The sequence below is a fragment of the Myotis yumanensis genome, unplaced genomic scaffold (genome assembly GCF_028538775.1).
Source record: "Myotis yumanensis isolate MYYU_CA2020_CCGP unplaced genomic scaffold, mMyoYum1.0.hap1 SCAF_4, whole genome shotgun sequence".
NCBI lineage: Eukaryota > Metazoa > Chordata > Mammalia > Chiroptera > Vespertilionidae > Myotis > Myotis yumanensis.
The window spans coordinates 37,751,373-37,770,502 of record NW_027223755.1 but is presented as its reverse complement, the minus strand read 5'-3'; the positions used below and the strand labels follow the sequence as shown (position 1 = coordinate 37,770,502).

The 19,130-nt window shown below is 38.8% G+C and overlaps 1 long non-coding RNA gene across 1 annotated transcript in view; it reads left to right on the top strand.

Moving 5' to 3' along the window:
* The window catches only part of LOC139008082 (uncharacterized), a 34,805-nt gene that overhangs the window by 1,865 nt on the left and 13,810 nt on the right, over positions 1-19,130 (top strand). Inside the window, exon 2 of the long non-coding RNA XR_011471092.1 lies at positions 16,825-16,924. This is a non-coding gene — a long non-coding RNA (uncharacterized lncRNA). The remainder of the gene's footprint in view (positions 1-16,824; positions 16,925-19,130) is intronic.

The window sequence follows — 19,130 nt, the reverse complement described above, 5'->3', positions numbered from 1 at the left end:
GTTACGCATTAAATAAAGAGATGCGTAGACATGTAGCCTGTTTGTCTTCATACTCTCAGTTAAATTAAAAAATACATATTTTAAACAGTAAATCTTCTTACCAATAATAAGGATTTATTAACAGCAGCTTTTTACTTTTACTTTTCCTGTTATTTATTTTCTCTTTGCACAGTTTGCACATAAAATAGCAGCCACCCAAGAAAGTTTCCCCTTTATACCCACATATAATACAGTAATGCTCATATGGTAAAGCTTTGAAGAATTGCTGGTATTTTTAAATGACATATACTGAAATTAAAAATAGTAAAAACACTTTGATTTTCATCTCAAAACTTATTACGGATATCTTATATTTTGAGTTTCTGTATTAAATATTTTTTCTTAGGTGAAAAAATTTACCAAGATACAAATTAAAGAATGATAGAAATTACAAAATAGCATTAAGGGAGAAAACATACCTATAAGTTTTCACCTTGGAAGGAAAAGATGCTTGCTCTGTCAGATGTAACATTGTCAAAACAAGTATGGAGTTAGAGGACAGAGGACTTATATGCAGATGCTGTCTTTTCTACTTATGAACACTTTCCTTATCTTAAACAGGATTAAGTATGATAAAGTATATCAAAAGCTCATTAGGAGAGCACCTGGCAGATAGTTAGAGGGCAATGAAAGTATTATTATATATTAATAAATAAAAGAACAGATGTTTGAGGAGGAATGATTATTTAAAAAAATAATAGGTCTGGAAATCCAAAAATTGTTAAATATCTTTCAAGGCAATTGATGAGTACATAGAAATTCAGTAAGAGAAGTGAAGCAATCTTTTAGGTACAGGCAAAGTTCTCAAATAGAATATTTCTGAGAAGTGTTTCCATTTATGCTCCTGGAAAAATGTGGGAATTCTTGTTATATTCTTTAACATTAGGCAGTTTAAGGAATTGCCTTCCATCAAACATCTTCAGATTGGCATCAAGGAAAAAAACATTTGGTCAATTAGTATTTGACAAAGGAGGCAAAAATATCCAATGAGGTAAAGATAGTGTATTTAATAAATGGTTTTTGGGAAAATTGAACAGATAACATGGAAAATAGTGAAACTAGACCATCTTTTGACACCATACACAAGAATAAACTCAAAATGGATTAAAGACTTAAATGTTAAACTTAAAACCATAAAAGTCCTAGAAGAAAACATAGGCAGTAAAATCTTGCACATTTCTCATAGAACTTTTTTTTCTGGGGCAAGGGAAACAATAGAAAAAATAAACTAATGGGTCTATATCAAACTAAAAAGTCTTTGCACATCAAAGGAAACCATCAACAAAGTGAAAAGACAACCTGCTGAATGGGAGAATATATTCTCAAATGATACATCTGATAAGTTGTTAATACCCCAAATTTATAAAGAACTTATAAAACTCAACACCAAAAAAAATCAGATTAAAAAATAGGCAAAGGACCTTAATAGACACTTCTTCAAAAAGGACATACAGGTGGCCAATAGGTGTATGAAAGGATGCTCAACATCACTAATCACCAGAGAAATGCAGATTAAAACCACAATGAGATGTCACTTCACACCTATCAGAATGGCTATCATCAATAAAACAGCCAACAATAAGTACTGATGAAGAGGTGGAGAAAAGGGAACCCTCTTGCACTGCTAGTGGAAATGCAGACTGTTGCAGCCACGTTGGAAAGCAATATGGAGTTATCTCAAAAAATTAAAAATGGAACTGCCTTATGACCCAATGATTACACTTCTGGGAATATATCCGAAGAAACTAGAAACACTAATTTGAAAGAACATATGCATCTCTGTGTTCATTGCAGTGTTATTTACAATAGCCAAGATTTGGCAGCAGCCCATATGTCCATCAATAGGTGAGTGGATAAAAAAGCAGTTGTACATTTACACAATGGAATACTACTCAGCCATAAAAAGGAAGGAAATCTTACCCTTTGTCACAGCATGTATGGACCTAAAAAGCATTATGCTATGTGAAATAAGCCAGTCAGAGAAAGACAAGTACCATATGATTTCATTCATATGTTCAATTTACTGAATAAAATAAACTATCAAACAAAATAGAGTCATAAAAAAGAGAGCAGGCAGGCAGCTGTCAGAGGGGAGGGGGTTGCTGGACTGGGAAAAAACGGTGAAGGGATTAAGCAGAAAAAACCACACAAGCAAACAACAATTCATAGACACAGACAACAGTTTGGTGATTAACAAGAGGGAAGGCGGTGGGAGGAGGTAAAAGAAGGTATAGAGGAGATAAATGGTGATGGAAGATTTGACTTAGGGTGGTGAACACACAATACAATATACAGATGATTTATATAATTGTATACCTCAAAACTGTATAATTTTACTAACCAATGTCACCACAATACCTTTGATAAAAATGAAAAATAATAAAAATTAAATTTAGGTTTCATTCCACTTACCTATTAGGAGTCAGTGTTCGGATTTTATTGTAACCCATGGGGAATTACATGAAATTGATTCAAGTAAACTTTCATATAATTTTTCATGTTTTGTATGTCATGAAAATTCTTTAGAAAATTAATTTACAAATGAATCCACAGCTTTTTTGGAACAAAGACATTGTGTTCAGAAAGATTTATATTTTAAACACAGTCTGTAACAGCAAAACTTACAGATTAAATATATACATGTATCTTTTAAAATAAATCATCCCTGGAGACAGAAAGTACAAAAGGTTTTTCTAACTTTTAATTTCTGCACCAGAAATTCTCAGATTATAATATCTAAGTATCCAATGCATCCCACTTAATCAACAGGGCTTTCTGCTATAAAGCTATTTACCCATAAATTTTAAAGCAATAAAAGATTTCCTTATGGAGTTTTCCCTTGGGGCTCTGAAGTTACATGTATGCTGGACTGCCTCCTTTTTTCCCTCCCTTCCTTTGCATTTTTAGTTCCATTTTCAGCTGTGTTTCTCAGCTGTTACTTTATTTTGTCCTTTGTGTTCATTGTTGTTCTTCCTTTAAGGGCCACTAGGTTGGTAGTTTGTCAAAAGACCAATTTGTGATTTTGTATGTTATGCCTGTCCTAGCACTCCTGTCAGGGAAGATTGAAAGAATTCTAAAATGAGGGCTGTCTCTCCTCTGGTTGGCCTGAAGTGGAAGTGGTAATTTGGGTTTACTTTTCCTAGACTGGTAATGTTTGTACAGTCAGAGAAATGAACTTTAAGGCATGAAAGCTCTGCGTCCATTTCACATGACTTGTTGCTTGTGGAGGAAACCATCTCATGGTCCCTAAGGACTAAACAGAAGGGAAGCTTTCTAATCTGGGAATCAGATTTTTCTGAGGGGATGCATATTCATATAAATTAGAAAAAAACACATTAGGGAATTTTATTATGAAGAACATGTAAGTTGACACAACAGCCAAAAAACCAATACAAAGGAAAATTTCAGCAATAGCTGTAGATGAATTATTAATTTTTATCCCTTAACACCTTTATTATTTCATCACTAACCCATTTGTCTTCTGCTGGTTGTTAATATTTTTGCTCAAATAATTTGTGTTTCCTCCTCAGAAATATGTTGCAGTATATGGAGTGCATAATTACATTATTACAGATGGGTATAATACTGGAATTTGGATTGCTGAGGGACAGGATGCCATCACATTACTATACTGATAATTTATCCTGATTCTAGTATATGTTAAGTTGTTTTGGTTCAAAGGATTAGTTCTTATAAAGTATCACACATCTTTTATTTTTTCTCTCACCTCAAGATTTGAGTAGATGAAATAAAGGCCCATATTACAAGTGCAACAGCAACATATAGCTATAGCTATAGCTATAGGTATAGAGTTTACTGATCTGTGTCCATAGAATTTTCTTTTATAGGAAACTATAATACTCTTTGCAACAGACTTTAAAATAGAAAGACATAAGGGTGAAAGAAACAAGGTGAAACTATCTCTAAGTCTTACAGGTCAATTTTAGCTAAGAAAACTACATATTTTACTAGTTAAGTTAATGGAAAATTTTCAATTTAAAAGAAAGGAGTAAGTGAGCAGATAACTCAAGGCTGTATTATTGAAACCATGGAGATGGACAGGACTAGAGAGATGAGAGATTTAAATTTATTTGAATAAAAGTTGTGTTATTTTATTTTATTTATTTTTAATATATATTTTTATTGATTTCAGAGATGAAGGGAGAGGATTAGAGAGACAGAAACATAAATATTGAGAGAGAATCATTGATCGGCCGCCTCCTGCATGCCCCACACTGGGGATCAAGCCTGCAACCCGGGCATGTGCCCTGATGGGGAATCGAACTGTGACCTCCCAGTTCATAGATTGGCGCTCAACCACAGCCACACCAGTTGGGCAAAAGTTGTGTTACTTTAAATTTTGCAGCAGGGGCGAGGGGTTACAGAGTCAGGGGTGGGGGGCGGTGGGGGGTGGAGGAGAAGGAAAGAAAACCAGATCCTGACCAGCTAAGGCAAAAATAATAACTTATTGAAGGTAGTCTGGCATATTTTTCAAAGAACAATATATCTATGGACCAGCAATGTCAGATTCTCTGCTTGCCTCTTGTATCTATAGACCATCTTTCTCATAGAGAACACGGCTATCTGGTATACCCAAGGTTTATATTTTATGCCTTCAAACATTCAAGACCAACTCTCCATCTTCTTTCCTATCTAAGACCCAAATTCCTGCAAATGGATGTTACTGGCCCTGCTTGAGTGAGGTGCCCAACTTGGAACACAAGTGGTTAGCTGTGGCAGGAAGGAAGGGTCACATTTGAATAGGACTGCCCTGCTCTGGCTGCATGGTATTGGGAGGAGGAAAGAGAGAGGGAGGAGCAATTTCTAGAATAAGCAGAAGGCTAGAGTGACTACCTCAGAGATTCCCACTCTTCATCTCCAACTCATTTGATTCTTGGGATTTAATTAGAAGAGATGATTTGATGTTCAAGTGCAAAATCCCATAAGCTACCCTTATATTCTCATATGATAGCCATACCTGAATGTTTACCTAGGTTTATTCTAACTACTTAGATATAAAAAGAGTCCTTTATTAATATAAATTTTATAATTTTTTTCTAATAAATTATTCATTTTGAATCGCAGCTAGAAAGCATTGATAAATCTAATGCAGTTTCCTCATTTTACTGAGGAGGAACATAAGAGGGTAAATAACTTTAACCAAAGTCACATGGTATAAATAAGTGAAACACCTCTGGGCTGGAAGCCAAGTGTTACTTCTTAGCTAGTGCTAATATCTTGATTTTATTATTTTCTTAGAAATGATTTATATTTTGCTAAAACAGTTTAAGGATGATGGGTTTTTATTTGTACAGTGTCTTAATACAAGTATATGTTAATCCCTGATCTCACTGTGTCCAGTGGCAAGACTTAACAGCAGGCCAGAACTTTAGCTCAGAAATTGAGAAATGTCAGTTCCACACAGTGCACTCTCCTTAGTGAAAGGCCATTTCTGCAACAGAGATGACTTGCAAATAGATCTGCAGGAAAAGCCAGAATTTAGGATGCAACTTTGGATTCCATCAGCTTTCTGATTTAGCTAAACTTTTTCCAGCCCAGTGAAGCACCCCAACTTCTCTTTCAGGTAATTGTTAGCAACACCGCAATAAATATCAACACAAAGCAGATTATTATTGTAGATCATGCAGGGAGAACAAAGGGTAAAATATTTAACTGTAGCAGTGTTTGAGTATATTCTGCGCAGTGAGAAAACCTGAAGTCATTTGGAGAAATAGAAGACCAAAATTAAGTAATTTATACTCTTAACAAACATATTTGAGATGTTAAAAGCATTCAGTGAAATGAGCAAATACAAGATAAATCTGTGAACATACATAGCTTTCCTAAATATCAGTAAAAACCAGCTAGAAAAGTTAACTAAAAAGATCTTATTCACAATGTCAGTAAATTATAAAATATATAGAAATTTGGAATGTTCAAGGCACAAAGTAAACTATAAGAAATTTTAATGAAAGAATTAGTAAAATTGAATGCAGAGATGTAGCATGATTGTGAATAGTAAAGATATTTCCCAAATTAATATATAATTTTAGCATATTCCCATAGAAAACCAGAGAATTCTTTATAGAGCTCAAAATAATGTTTCAAAAACTGTTTTGGCACAATTATAAAATTGTACTCAATGGAAAAGAAAAAGAACAGTGAGGAGGAACTATCTTTGCTAGATACTAGAATTTTAAAGAAATGAATAGAGCATATTTTCATATGTCTTTTGGCCTTCTGTATGTCCTCTTTTGAAAGTGTTTAGGTCCGTTGCCCATTTTTTTATTGGATTGTTTATCTTCCTTTTGTTAACTTGTATGAGTTCCCTGTAAATTTTGGAGATTAAACCTTTACCAGAGATAACATTGGCAAATATGTTTTCCCATGCAGTGGGCTTTCTTGTTGTTTTGTTGATGGTTTCTTTTGCTGTGCAGAAGCTTTTTATTTTGATGTAGTCCCATTTGTTTACTTTCTCCTTAGTCTCCATTGCCCTAGGAGCTGTATCGGTAAAGCTATTGCTACGACATATGTCTGATATTTTGCTGCCTGTGGATTCCTCTAAGATTTTTATGGTTTTCCGTCTTACATTTAAGTTCTTTATCCATTTTGAGTTTATTTTTGTGTATGGTGTAAATTGGTGGTCTAGTTTCATTTTTTTTTTGCATGTATCTGTCCAATTTTCCCAATACCATTTATTGAAGAGACTCTCTTGACTCTATTGCAGGGGTCCTCAAACTACGGCCCGCGGGCCACATGCGGCCCGCCAAAAACATTGTTTTTTTTTTTACTTCAAAATAAGATATGTGCAGTGTGCATAGGAATTTGTTCATACTTTTTTTTTAAACTATAGTCCGGCCCTCCAACGGTCTGAGGGACAGTGAACTGGCCCCCTGTTTAAAAAGTTTGAGGACCCCTGCAGTCTATTGTATGCTCTTGCCTCCTTTGTCAAATATTAATTGAGCATAGTGGGTTTGGTCGATTTCTGGGTTCTCTGTTCTGTTCCATTGGTCAATATGTCTATCCTTGTGCCAGTACTAAGCAGTTTTGAGAACAGTGGCTTTGTAATACAGCTTGATATCTGGTATTGAGATTCCTCCTACTTTGTTCTTTCTCAGGATTGCTGTGGCTATTCAGGGTCTTTAAGAGACATATGAAAACATGCTCAAAGTCACTAAACGTCTGAGAGATGCAAATCAAAGCAACAATGAGGTACATCTCACATCTGTCAGAATGGCTATCATGAACATATCACCAAATGACAAGTGCTGACTAGGATGTGGAGAAAAAGGAACCCTTGTGCACTGCTGGTGGGAATGCAGACTGGTGCAGCCACTGTGGAGAACAGTATGGCGTTTCCTCAAAAAATTAAAAATGGAACTCCCATTTGACCCAATCATCCCACTTCTAGGAATATCACACCCCTATGTTCATAGCAGTAAAATTTACAATAGCTAAGATTTGGAAACAGCCTAAGTGCCCATCAGCAGATGAGTGGATTAAAAACTGGTACATCTACACAATGGAATACTACGCTGCTGTAGAAAAGAAGGAACGCCTACCATTTGCAACAGCTTGGATGGACCTGGAGAGCATTATGCTAAGCAAAACAAACCTGTCTGGGAAAGATAAATACCACATGATCTCACTCATTTATGGAATATAATGAACAACATAAACTGATGAACAAAAATAGATCTAGAGACAGAGAAGCTTCGAACAGACTGTCAAATCTCAGAGGGAAGGCAGGGAGGGTGGTGGGAAGGGGTAGAGATCAACCAAAGGACTTATATGCATGCATATAAGCATAACCAATGGACACAGATACAAGGAGGGGGGGTGAGAGCATGTGCTGGGGGGCAATGGGGGCAAAGGAGACCTATGTAATACCTTAATCATAAAGAATAATAAAAAAGAGAAAGTGAATAGAAATGACCTGGCCTTAGTTAAAAAATGAAGATAATCAAAGGAATAGAAAACATAGTTAACATGTAAGTTTAATATATGAACTCAATTCACCCAAATGATGGAGAAAAGAGTCATGATATAAGAACTAATAAGAAAACCAGATAATAATATGAAGAAAAATCAGCTTTGAATTTCACCTCACATTACTAGTACATTGTTATCCCTCTGCAAGAGGCTGCCCATCAAGACTTACTATTTTTGAAAGCTGGCATTAAATCAGTTAAAAGTTGCCAGCTGTTTATTTTTTTTATAGAGGTGGAGTCATCAATTCATCTTTGGAGACTTCCTTTTGTTTTGGGAAAATCACCAGAATAGATCTCTGTAATTGCACTTGTTGCTTTTGGAGGAAATGGAAGTCTCCAGAAAGCTGACAAGTTTGGTCTAGATGTATAAATTGGGGTTTATTGTCTAGCGTATGTCCTTTTGGAATAAGAGAGGAAAAATATACCTTGTGTCTTGGTTTGTTCAGGTTCTTATAACAAACAACAACCAGACTGCATAGCTTATAAACAAAAATTTTTCACAGTTCTGGGAGCTGGAAGTCCAAGATCAGGGTGCCAACATGACCCAGTGAAGACCCTGTTCTGGGTGCCAGACTTCTCACTGTGTCTTCACAGAGTGAAAGGGGCTAGGGATATCTTTAGAGCCTCTTTTATAAGGCACTAATCCCATTCATGAGGGCTTCACCTTCATAGTTTAAGCACTTTCTCAAAGGCCCCACTTCCTCATACCATCACATTGGGCGTCAGGATTTCAACATAGGAATTTCAAGGGCATGCCAGAAAATATGAGTTAGGCTGAACTGTCCTTGCAAAGTCATGCTTATTTATATTTTTTTTTGGTGCGGAGGTTGGGGGAGAGACTGTGTTTTTATCCAACTAATTGCTTACGGGAGATTGTCATACTGAACCATGCCAAGAGGGTTGTATATGCCTGATGTCTTTATGCTGGAGATAAAAATTGTGAAAGGAATTGGTAGGACTGGACTTGGTATCGTAATACCTGGATGGAACCATTGGTGCCTTTCTCATGGTGCTATTTAACACAGAATAACTCAGACCTGGGAAATGTACCTTTATCATTGACTTGATTGAGCCATGGGAGCCAGTTACATTCTGTGTAAGTAGGTATTCCCACTGTCAGTTGTTTGTTTAATTTGTTTAACTCAATCTTCACAACAGCCATATGAGACAGGGCATGGACTTGGAGAGGATAGATCTCTCTCTGAACACACACACACACACACACACACACACACACGAGCACATACGCATTTCCACTCCCACTCCTACCACGGGGCCTCCTAGGTGTTCTTAGGGCCAGTATTCCAGAGTGGGGAGATGCCTGCAGATTGTTCTGTTGGTGGGGGTAAGCTGGCCACTGCCACGTTGGGTATCCTTCTAGCAGTAGTTGTAACCTACTCTGTATTATTATTTCATCTTCAAAACTGCAGTACATTTTTGTGAACTCTTTTATTCTTGTCTTCTCTGTGCCTTGGAGAATTAAGGGAGAAATCATTGTTTATGCTGGAAAGAAATTGGTTGGGTAGAGTAGTATTCTGGAGAAGCAGTTTATCAGATAGTGGGCGTGACCAGCTGGACTCCAACAGTGGTGGTATATGATAATTAGGAATGATTTAGAGGAGTGTGTAATAGGTCTGTGGGAGGGAAATTTTGAGGAAGAATGGGTTTCTTACAGCCTGTGGAATGCAGGTTCATGGTTTTCTTAATTTGGCTACTAAAGGAAATGGGACCTTATTATGTAATTCTAGGTTTCTGTGGTCTGTATACTACTGAGGCCAATTCACTTGTTTATTCATTTATTCATGTATTCCACAACTATTTTTGGTTGACCACTATGTACTGGGACTGGGATAGGCATGTAGATACAATGATGACTAACAGAGTCTCTGCCTTTTAGGAGAGAACTCTGGTAAGTTAAATATCAACAAATCAAATTGTAAGAAAAGAAAAATAGGAGAGGAAACAGAGAAATGAAAAAAAAAAATAGAAGATGGATATATATGACTATAAAATTTTATATGTCTATAAAATGAAAATCAATAAACAAAGCTAAAAAAGAAAACAGACTGAGGGACTTACCTGTACTATATATGACAGAAGAGCTAATCAAATTATAAAACATCAGCCTTTAGTCAAAGTTAAAGCCTAACACCAAACCCACAAAGAACAAAAGGACACTAACAGCATTCAAACAAGAGGAAACTTAAATATATCCTTTCAATAGCAAATAAATTTGCATTAAAACAATAAGGTAGCCCTAGCTGGTTTGGCTCAGTGTATAGAGCATCAGCCTGTGGACTGAGGGGTCCTGGGTTTGATTCTGGTCAGGGGCACATGCCTGGATTGTGGGCTCAATCCCCAGTGTGGGGCATGCAGGAGGCAGCCAATCAATGATTCTCTCTCATTATTGATGTTTCTATCCCTCTCCCTTCCTCTCTGAAATCAATAAAAATATATATTTAAGAAAAAACAAACTAACAAAAACAACGATAAGGTAAACTTCTCCACTTAATAAATTTAAAAGCATAAGAAAAATCATCTACACTAATAAAAGAGAAACATGGTAATTGGCGTACGACCGCTACCCTTCCCATTGGCTAATCAGCATATCCTTATGCAAATTAACTGTCAGCCAAGATGGCGGCCGGCAGCCAGGCAGCTGGAAGTGAACATGAGGCTTGCTTGCTTCAGTAACTGCAGACTCCAACGTTCCCCACCTGCCTTGCCGGCCTCTGAGCTGGCAGTTTGAAACATTCTAACAAATATAGGCCAGGATCTCAGAGCTGGAGTTATACATTGTTTCGATTATAGAACCGAAACAAACCAGATACCTGCTCTCAGAGCTAGAGCCAGAGCTAAAGCTGGCCCAGAATAAAATAAAAAAAAGGAGCGGTTGGGAGCTTCAGTCAACAACCGCCAGCCTGAAAGCAGCCCTCAGCCCCTCACCCAGACTGGCCAGGCACCCCAGTGGGGACCCCCACCCTGAAGGGTGTGTGACCAGCTACAAACAGCCATCATCCCCTCATCCAGGCTGGCCAGGCACCCCAGTGGGGACCCCCACCCTGATCCAGGACACCCTTCAGGGCAAACCAGCCAGCCCCTCCCCATGCACCAAGCCTCTATCCTATATAGTAAAAGGGTAATATGCCTCCCAGCACTGGGATCAGCAGAGCCGCGAGGCCTCCTGGCACCGGATCAGCATGACAGGGGACAGCGCCCAAACCCCCTGATCGGCCCTGCTCTGTGTGTGACAGGGTGTGGCACCCCCCCCCCCCCCACCACAGGCCCTGTTCTGCGTGTGACAGGGTAGAGCCATAACCTCCCCATCGGCCCTGCCCTGAGTGTGACAGTGGCTGCGCCCCAACCCCCTGATCGGCCCTGCTCTGTGGGTGCTAGAGGGTGGTGCCCCAACCCCCCCTCCCCCACGAGCCCTGCTCTGTGTGTGATGGGGTAGAGCCATAACCTCCCCATTGGCCCTGCCCTGAGTGTGACAGTGGCGGCGCCCCAACCCCCTGATCGGCCCTGCTCTGTGGGTGATAGAGGGCGGTGCCCTAACTCCCCTATTGGCCCTACTCTGTGCGTGACAGGGGGGAGCTCCCCAACCCCCTGATGGGCCCTGTTCTGTGCGTGACAGAGGGGAGCTCCTCAACCCCCTGATGGGCCCTGCTCTGTGCATGACAGGGGGGAGCTCCCCAACCTCTTGATCGGCCCTGCTCTGTGAGTGAGAGGGGGCAGTGCCCCAACCCCCTGATCGGCCCTGCTCTGTGCGTGACAGTGGGTGGCACCGCAACCTCCCCATCCACCCTGCCTTGAGTGTGACAGGGGACAGTGCCCCAACCCCCCAATCGGCCCTACCCTGAGCATGACTGAGGGTGGCATCGCAACCTCCCAATCCGCCCTGCTCTGTGCATGACGGGGCAGCGCCCCAACTCCCCAATCAGCCCTGCTCTGAGCCCGACCAGGGGCTGCACCTAGGGATTGGGCCTGCCCTCTGCCACCCGGGAGCAGGCCTAAGCCAGCAGGTCGTTATCTCCCGAGGGGTCCCAGACTGTGAGAGGGCACAGGCCGGGCTGAGGCACCCCCCCTTCCCCCCCGAGTGCACAAATTTTTGTGCACCGGGCCTCTAGTAAAACTATAAACAAGGCTGTTGAAAAATAAGTGTTACTCTTATTAGTATAAATTGATGGAATAGAATAATTCTTTTAAAAAGTGACTTAGCATTTACTATTGAGAACATAAAAATATAAATGCCACTCAGAAAATTACAGGACATTGAAAAAAGAGATAGAGGAAGACATAAACATACTGTGTTCATGGATTGGTAGAATCAACATCATTAAAATATCCATACTACCCAAAGCAATTTATATATTCAATGCAATCCCCATTAACATACCAACGGCATATTTCACAGACCTAGAACAAATTCTCCAAAAATTCATATGGAATAAAAAAAGACTGCAAATAGCTACAGCAATCCTGAGAAAGAAGAACAAAGTTGGAGGGATCATAATACCAGATATCAAGCTATATTACAAAGCCACTGTTCTCAAAACTGTCTAGTACTGGCACAAGAACAGACATATAGACCAATGGAACAGAACAGAGAACCCAGAAATCGACCTAATCCATTATGCTCAATTAATATTTGACAAAGGAGGCAACAGCATACAATGGAGTCAAGACAGTCTCTTCAATAAATGGTGCTGGGAACCCTGGTCAGATACGTGCAAAAAAAATGAGACTAGACCACCAACTTACACCAGTCACAAAAATAAACTCAAAATGGTTAAAGGGCTTAAACGTTAAGATGGGAAGCCATAAAAATCTTAGAATACTCCATAGGCAGCAAAATGTCCGACATATTGTAGTAATAGCTTTATTGATACACCTCCTAAGCTGCAGTTGTTCTCTACCTTCCTAATGCCACAACCCTTTAATAGAGTTCCTCATGTTGTGGTGACCCCCAACTATAAAATTATTTTTGTTGCTACTTCATAACTGTAATTTTGCTACTGGTATGAATTGTAATGTAAATATCTGATATGCAGGATGTATTTTCATTGTTTGTGACCCACAGGTTGAGAACTGCTGTAAGGCAATGGAAACTAAGGAGAAAATTGACAAATGGGACTACATAGAAATAAAAAGCTTCTGCACAGCAAAAGAAACCATCAATAAAACAACAAGAAAGTCCACTGCATGGGAGAACATATTTGCCAGTGCTATTTCAGATAAGGGTTTAATGTCCAGATTTACAGGGAACTCATACAAGTTAACAAAAGGAAGATAAACAATCCAATCAAAAAATGGGCAAAGGACGTAAGTAGACACTTTTTGAAAGAGGACATACAGAAGGCCAAGAGACATATGAAAACATGCTCAAAGTCACTAATCATCTGAGAGATGCAAATCAAAACAGTGAGGAACCATCTCACACCTGTCAGAATGGCTATCATCAACAAATCAACAAATGACAAGTGCTGGAGAAGATGTGGAGAAAAAGGAACCCTCGTGCACTGCTGGTGGGAATGCAGACTGGTGCAACCACTGTGGAAAACAGTATGGAGATTCCTCAAAAAATTAAAAATGGAACTCCCATTCGCCCCAGTAATCCCACTTCTGGGAATATATCCCAAGAAACCAGCAACACCAATCAGAAAGGACATATGCATCCTTATGTTCATAGGAGCACAATTTATAATAGCAAAGATTTGGAAACAGCCTAAGTGCCCATCAGCAGATGAGTGGATTAAAAACTGTGGTACATCTACACAATGGAATACTACACTGCTATAAAAAAGAAGGAACTTTTACCATTTGCAACAGCATGGATGGACCTGGAGAGCATTATGCTAAGCAAAATAAGCCAATCACAGAAAGATAAATATCACATGATCTCATTTATATGTGGGATATAATGAACAACATAAACTGATGAACAAAAATAGATCCAGAGATTAAGAAACACTGATCAGACCGTCCAACCTCAGAGAGAAGGCAGAGGAGGATAAGAGATCAACCAAAGGACTTGTATGCATGCATATTGGCATAACCAATGGACATGGACACTGTGGTGTTGGGGGTTTGTCCTGGGGGGCGGGAGTGGCGGGGGGGGGTCAATTGGGGAAAAAGGAGACATATGTAATACTTTAAACAATATATGCCTTTTACAATTGAAGATTCATCTTAAGGCAATATTTCACTATTAATAGTAATTACCACCTAGAATACCTACCTCATGCCAGGCATTTTTCTAAGCGCTTTACATACAATTACCTCACTTAATCTTCACAGCAGCTATATGAAGTAGATACTGTTATTATCCCCATTTTACAGATGAGGAAACTGAGGGACACCAAGGTTAAATAAATTGCTTAAAATCACATAGTTGGCTAATGGCAGAGCTGAGATTTGAAGCTCCTGGGTCTGGATTCATAATTACTGCATCATGCTGCTTCAAGGGAAGAAAAAAAATTATACAATTAGGCTTATAGTAGCATCACTCATAACATAAAAAATTGGGGGGAGGGAATTACATGTTCTACAAAGGGAATGATTAAATATAGTACATTTATTCAATAAATAATTATTCAACCAGAGTTGTTCAGAACTTTTGTCTTCCCAAGGTGCAATGGTATGGGCCACTAACTTCACAAAAGTCTTACTTGTCCTTTTGCAAGCCTTCTCTCCTTTTGAGCCACTTGTAAGGATCAGAGCACCCTATTCCAATTGGGCACGTCATTATTTTCTGCTGCGGTAGTCTAGATACATATATTTTGTCATTAAGTGGAGTGAGTAGAGCTGGAGTGAAAGTTCTTTAGTAAAATTACTACATTTCCTGGATACTTTAGCCACATTTATGAACTCATACATTTCTCTGACCTCATAGTCTCACTGTTATTATCTTACCCAAGGACAGCTGTTTCTTATAAGTATGTTAATATAGTTTTCAACATATTTCTTATTTTAAATACTTATTAAAATCCAAGTAGAGTTTTGTGTTGTAAATGTCAGGAACAGAATTTCAAAATATTAAAAAGCAATATTGCCCAACCGACGTGGCTCAGTGGTTGAGCTGAGTCAACCTATGAACCAGGAGGTCAAGGTTTGATTCCTGGTCAGGACACATGCCCAGGTTGTGGGTTCAGTCCCAGTGTGGGGCACGCAGGAGGCAGCCGATCAATGATTCTCTCTCATCATTGATGTTTCTATCTCTCTCTCCCTCTCCCTTCCTCTAATCAATGAAAAAATATATTTAAAAAAAGAAATATTTATTTATGCATAAACAACTTGAAATAAGAAAAACAAATTATATATTTTAGCATGTTTCTTCATATATTCTTTTATTTTTATTTTTTTACAAGAAGACTTTTTACTTTTTTCCACAGTCTATGAAAATTTCTTGAATTTAATGTCTAAAAAAGAGATCCTCCCCTATGTATCACACATGACTGATGGATACACTTATAAGTTAAAGTTTCATGGTTAAGTCAGAATTATGAACCATTTCCAATGAACTACCAATAACTCCCTCCTTGTCTATCACTCAAGAAAGCATATTGGATTGCAAAGAGTGAGTGATACTATTTTTTCTTTTTATATATTCTTTTATTAATTACAAAAATATATTCCAATTTATTAGATGTCTACTATGTGCCAGGAACATAGGCTAAGCTCTCTGCATAATTTATTGCTTTTAATCATCTCAGTAGCCATGTAAAGTAGGTATTATTTATTATTACCATTTCACAGATGAGAGTACAGAAGCTTGGAGAAGTTGAGTAAATTGCCTCAGGTCACACAATTCATAAATGGAGGAGTCAGGACTTAAATTCAGATTTGTCTGAATCCAGAGATCAAGCTACTAATCATACTGATACTATCTTTTCCAAAAATACATTTAGAGTTACTTTCTCTAATGTTTAGTTCTATGATGAAGTTCTAACTCTGCGGTTACAAATAACATTATGACTAATTGTCTTGGAAATGAAGAGAGTATCTTAAAACTAGAAAGGGCTTACACTATTGGCTAAGAGAAAAGGTCAAGTTATGAAGTTTTTTGAAAAAAGTCTTGTTCTGTTGATGAAATAAGGAAGAAAAACCAAGTAAGGAGTGTAAACATGGAATTTGGAAAACCCTCGCCACAAATTTACATATGTTTTATAAATATACTAGTGGCCCGGTGCACGAAATTCATGCACGGGGAGGGGTTGTTCCTCAGCCCGGCCTGCACCCTCTCCAATCTGGGACCCCTCGAAGGATGTCCTACTAAAGACTTTGCCATTAACTCAAAGGCTGGCACTTGTTCTGGAATGGCAAATTTAACATTTCTTGATACCGTGAGTAGCTTCCACTATTTCTCTTAATTTTTTTGTCCTTTCTAATATTATTTTTAAACTTAAGAATAAAAAATTTCTTACACGTGTAGGAAAATGATTATTCTGAAGCCAGGTAACAAGTAGCCTCCATAACTGGCTTTAAACCTGTTCTGTCAAGCAGTAACTTGCCTCCTTAGACACTTTTACAAGCCAATTACCCTGTCAGTTTCTCACTTCTGAAGTCAGCCAATCAGTGCTGGATTCACTCCCAATACCATGCCTCTGAATGGTATCCAACCAACAATAGTCTCACCTGAGCAATCATGCTTCCATGGAAGATGTCGGCCCACTTAGGCCTCTGAGAGTCCACCAGTTCCTAAACCTCATGCAATTTGTTCTGCTTGAAAAGATTGTGTCTGACCAGCATCTCTTACTATAACAAGCAACAAATTAGCTTTGTCTTTTTATTTCAGATGTTGAATGATGATCTCATGGAACAATTTTGGAGGTTCCACTGAGATTGTTTTGAAGATCCTCATTTGGCAGCATTCCTGGGGACCCTCAGACCAACAGGTACATTCACTGGGCACCTTGTGCCAAAATTCTATTTACTTTTTAGATATGTCATCGAGATGATCACAACAATAATCTGATCTTTGACTGGTTTCACTGACTTCATATTGCTGAATTTATTTTGTTATTCTGGGATTTGTAACCAATAGGACTTTGTTTTGGCCTAGATCTTTGTATAGAGTAACGATTTTCTTTCAGTTTAAAGGTGCACCAGTTGGTAAATAATTAGACCTAGGTCTTTGTATAAGATCATTAGACCTTTTGTTTTGGAGGTATGCCATTTAGAAATGGCTTCTTTTTTTTTTTTTACCGTAACCTGTTTATTCTCCTGTTGCTTGCCTTGCTTTTGCTGCTATTTGTCTATATGTTGAAAGTCCATTTCCTGAGTTTTGTTTTGTCCTGGGTTGTTTTGTTTCTTTTGAATATATAAGAGAGTGTTGCGTGGGGAACAAATGAAAGCATAGCCTGTCAAGTTTTCAACTCAATGCAAGACAGCCTTGAGGACTAATGGCTGGAGGTCTGTTAGACCAGTAATTACTTTATGAAAAAAAACAAAAAGGTTTGTCAAACTTTGTCTTTTATAGAGTCCTCTATAAAATCTTCATGAGGATAACCTCTTGTTAATTTGTGAAAAATCAAAAGAAACAAAACTCACTTTGTTTTTTGTCTATACTCAGGTGTCAAGGACTGCTAGGTTGTTGACTGTATGGCCCTTTTCTTGTCTCTGCTTGGTTGGGGAACACAGAGATCCCTTCAAAATCCCATATACAGACTGACTGTAGTAGCCTCTCATTCTTGTATGTTATGGGTTTGTCTATGTCTCCTCTTCCTCCTAGAACAGCTTCCATTTCCTTTAAGAAGCACCATCATTTTAACTTTTGCACTTTTTGTGGTAAATGGCAAAATAATTTTTTTTCACTTAAAATAATAATGTCATGTTTGAAATGTCCAAATCTTTAATACTATCATTAGAGGAACTCTAAAAATATCAGGAGACAAAATACCAAATAATGCACAGTCAGCTTCTTTTATTATATTTATACTAGAGGCCTGGCACATGAAATTTGTGCACGGGTACAGTCCCTAGGCCTGGCCTGAGATCAGGACCATCTTCCCTGGCTGCCAGCAGCCGCCCCCCGCCCTGCCACCACCCACCCCCGGTTCCCCGTTCCCCATCGGGTGATCAGAGCCTGCTGGCCGGGGGAGGGACCAAGAGGTTGGCCATTCCCGCCTGCTCGCCAGCCCTGCCTCCCGCCACGGGTTGCCCTCTGTGTGTGGGGAGGCCAGAGGGGCGGGGGCCTTGGCCTGGCACTGCCCGTGTCTGCCACCACCCACCTCTGGTTCCCCATTCCCCATCGGGCAATCCGGGCTTGCAGGCTGGGGTCAGCCCCTGCATTGAGCATCTGCCTCCTGGTGGTCAGTGCGCATCATAGCGACCGGTCATTCTGCTGTCCGGTTGATTTGCATATTATGCTTTTATATATATAGATTTTTAAAAATTGATTTCAGAAAGGAAGGGAGAGGGAGAGAGAGACAGAAACATCAATGATGAGAGAGAATCATTGATCAGCTGCCCCTTGCACATACACACCCCTCACCCCACTGGAGATGGAGCCTACAACCTGGGGCCTGCACCCTGACCAGGAATGGAACCTTGACCTCCTATTTCATAGGTTGATGCTCAACCACTGAACCACACCAGCCTGACAGCTTCTTTAATTGACATTTCAGCTATCAATCAGCTGATATAATTGATATGCTAAGGCCTCAAAAAAATTCTAATTCAAGATAGTCTCCTCTATTGGCTAAGGGTAATAGAATTGCTGGAATAAACCTGTTGCGCCAATGGATGATGATATGAGCAGAAAATATCAGTACTTTATAATTAGTTAAATGACTAGTAAAACTGTGCTGAGTATTTTTCATTAACAATAAGTAGTTACTGTATATGAAAAGATCAGATTTAAAGGTGATTATATAGTATAAAGATCTTATAGTATAAGATCTGAAGATGTTTCAACTTATTTAGTTTAGGCACATAATTGTTCTGAGGCAACAAAGCTAAGCTTTGGCTACTGACTAAAAGGATTAGCTTTAATAAGCTATAGGTCTTAACTATGTGCCATGTTGATGAATTAAGACCTTTCCAACATGGCCTAACTTTCTCATATTTGCACACACAAAAAGAAAAGTTTATATAATTCAG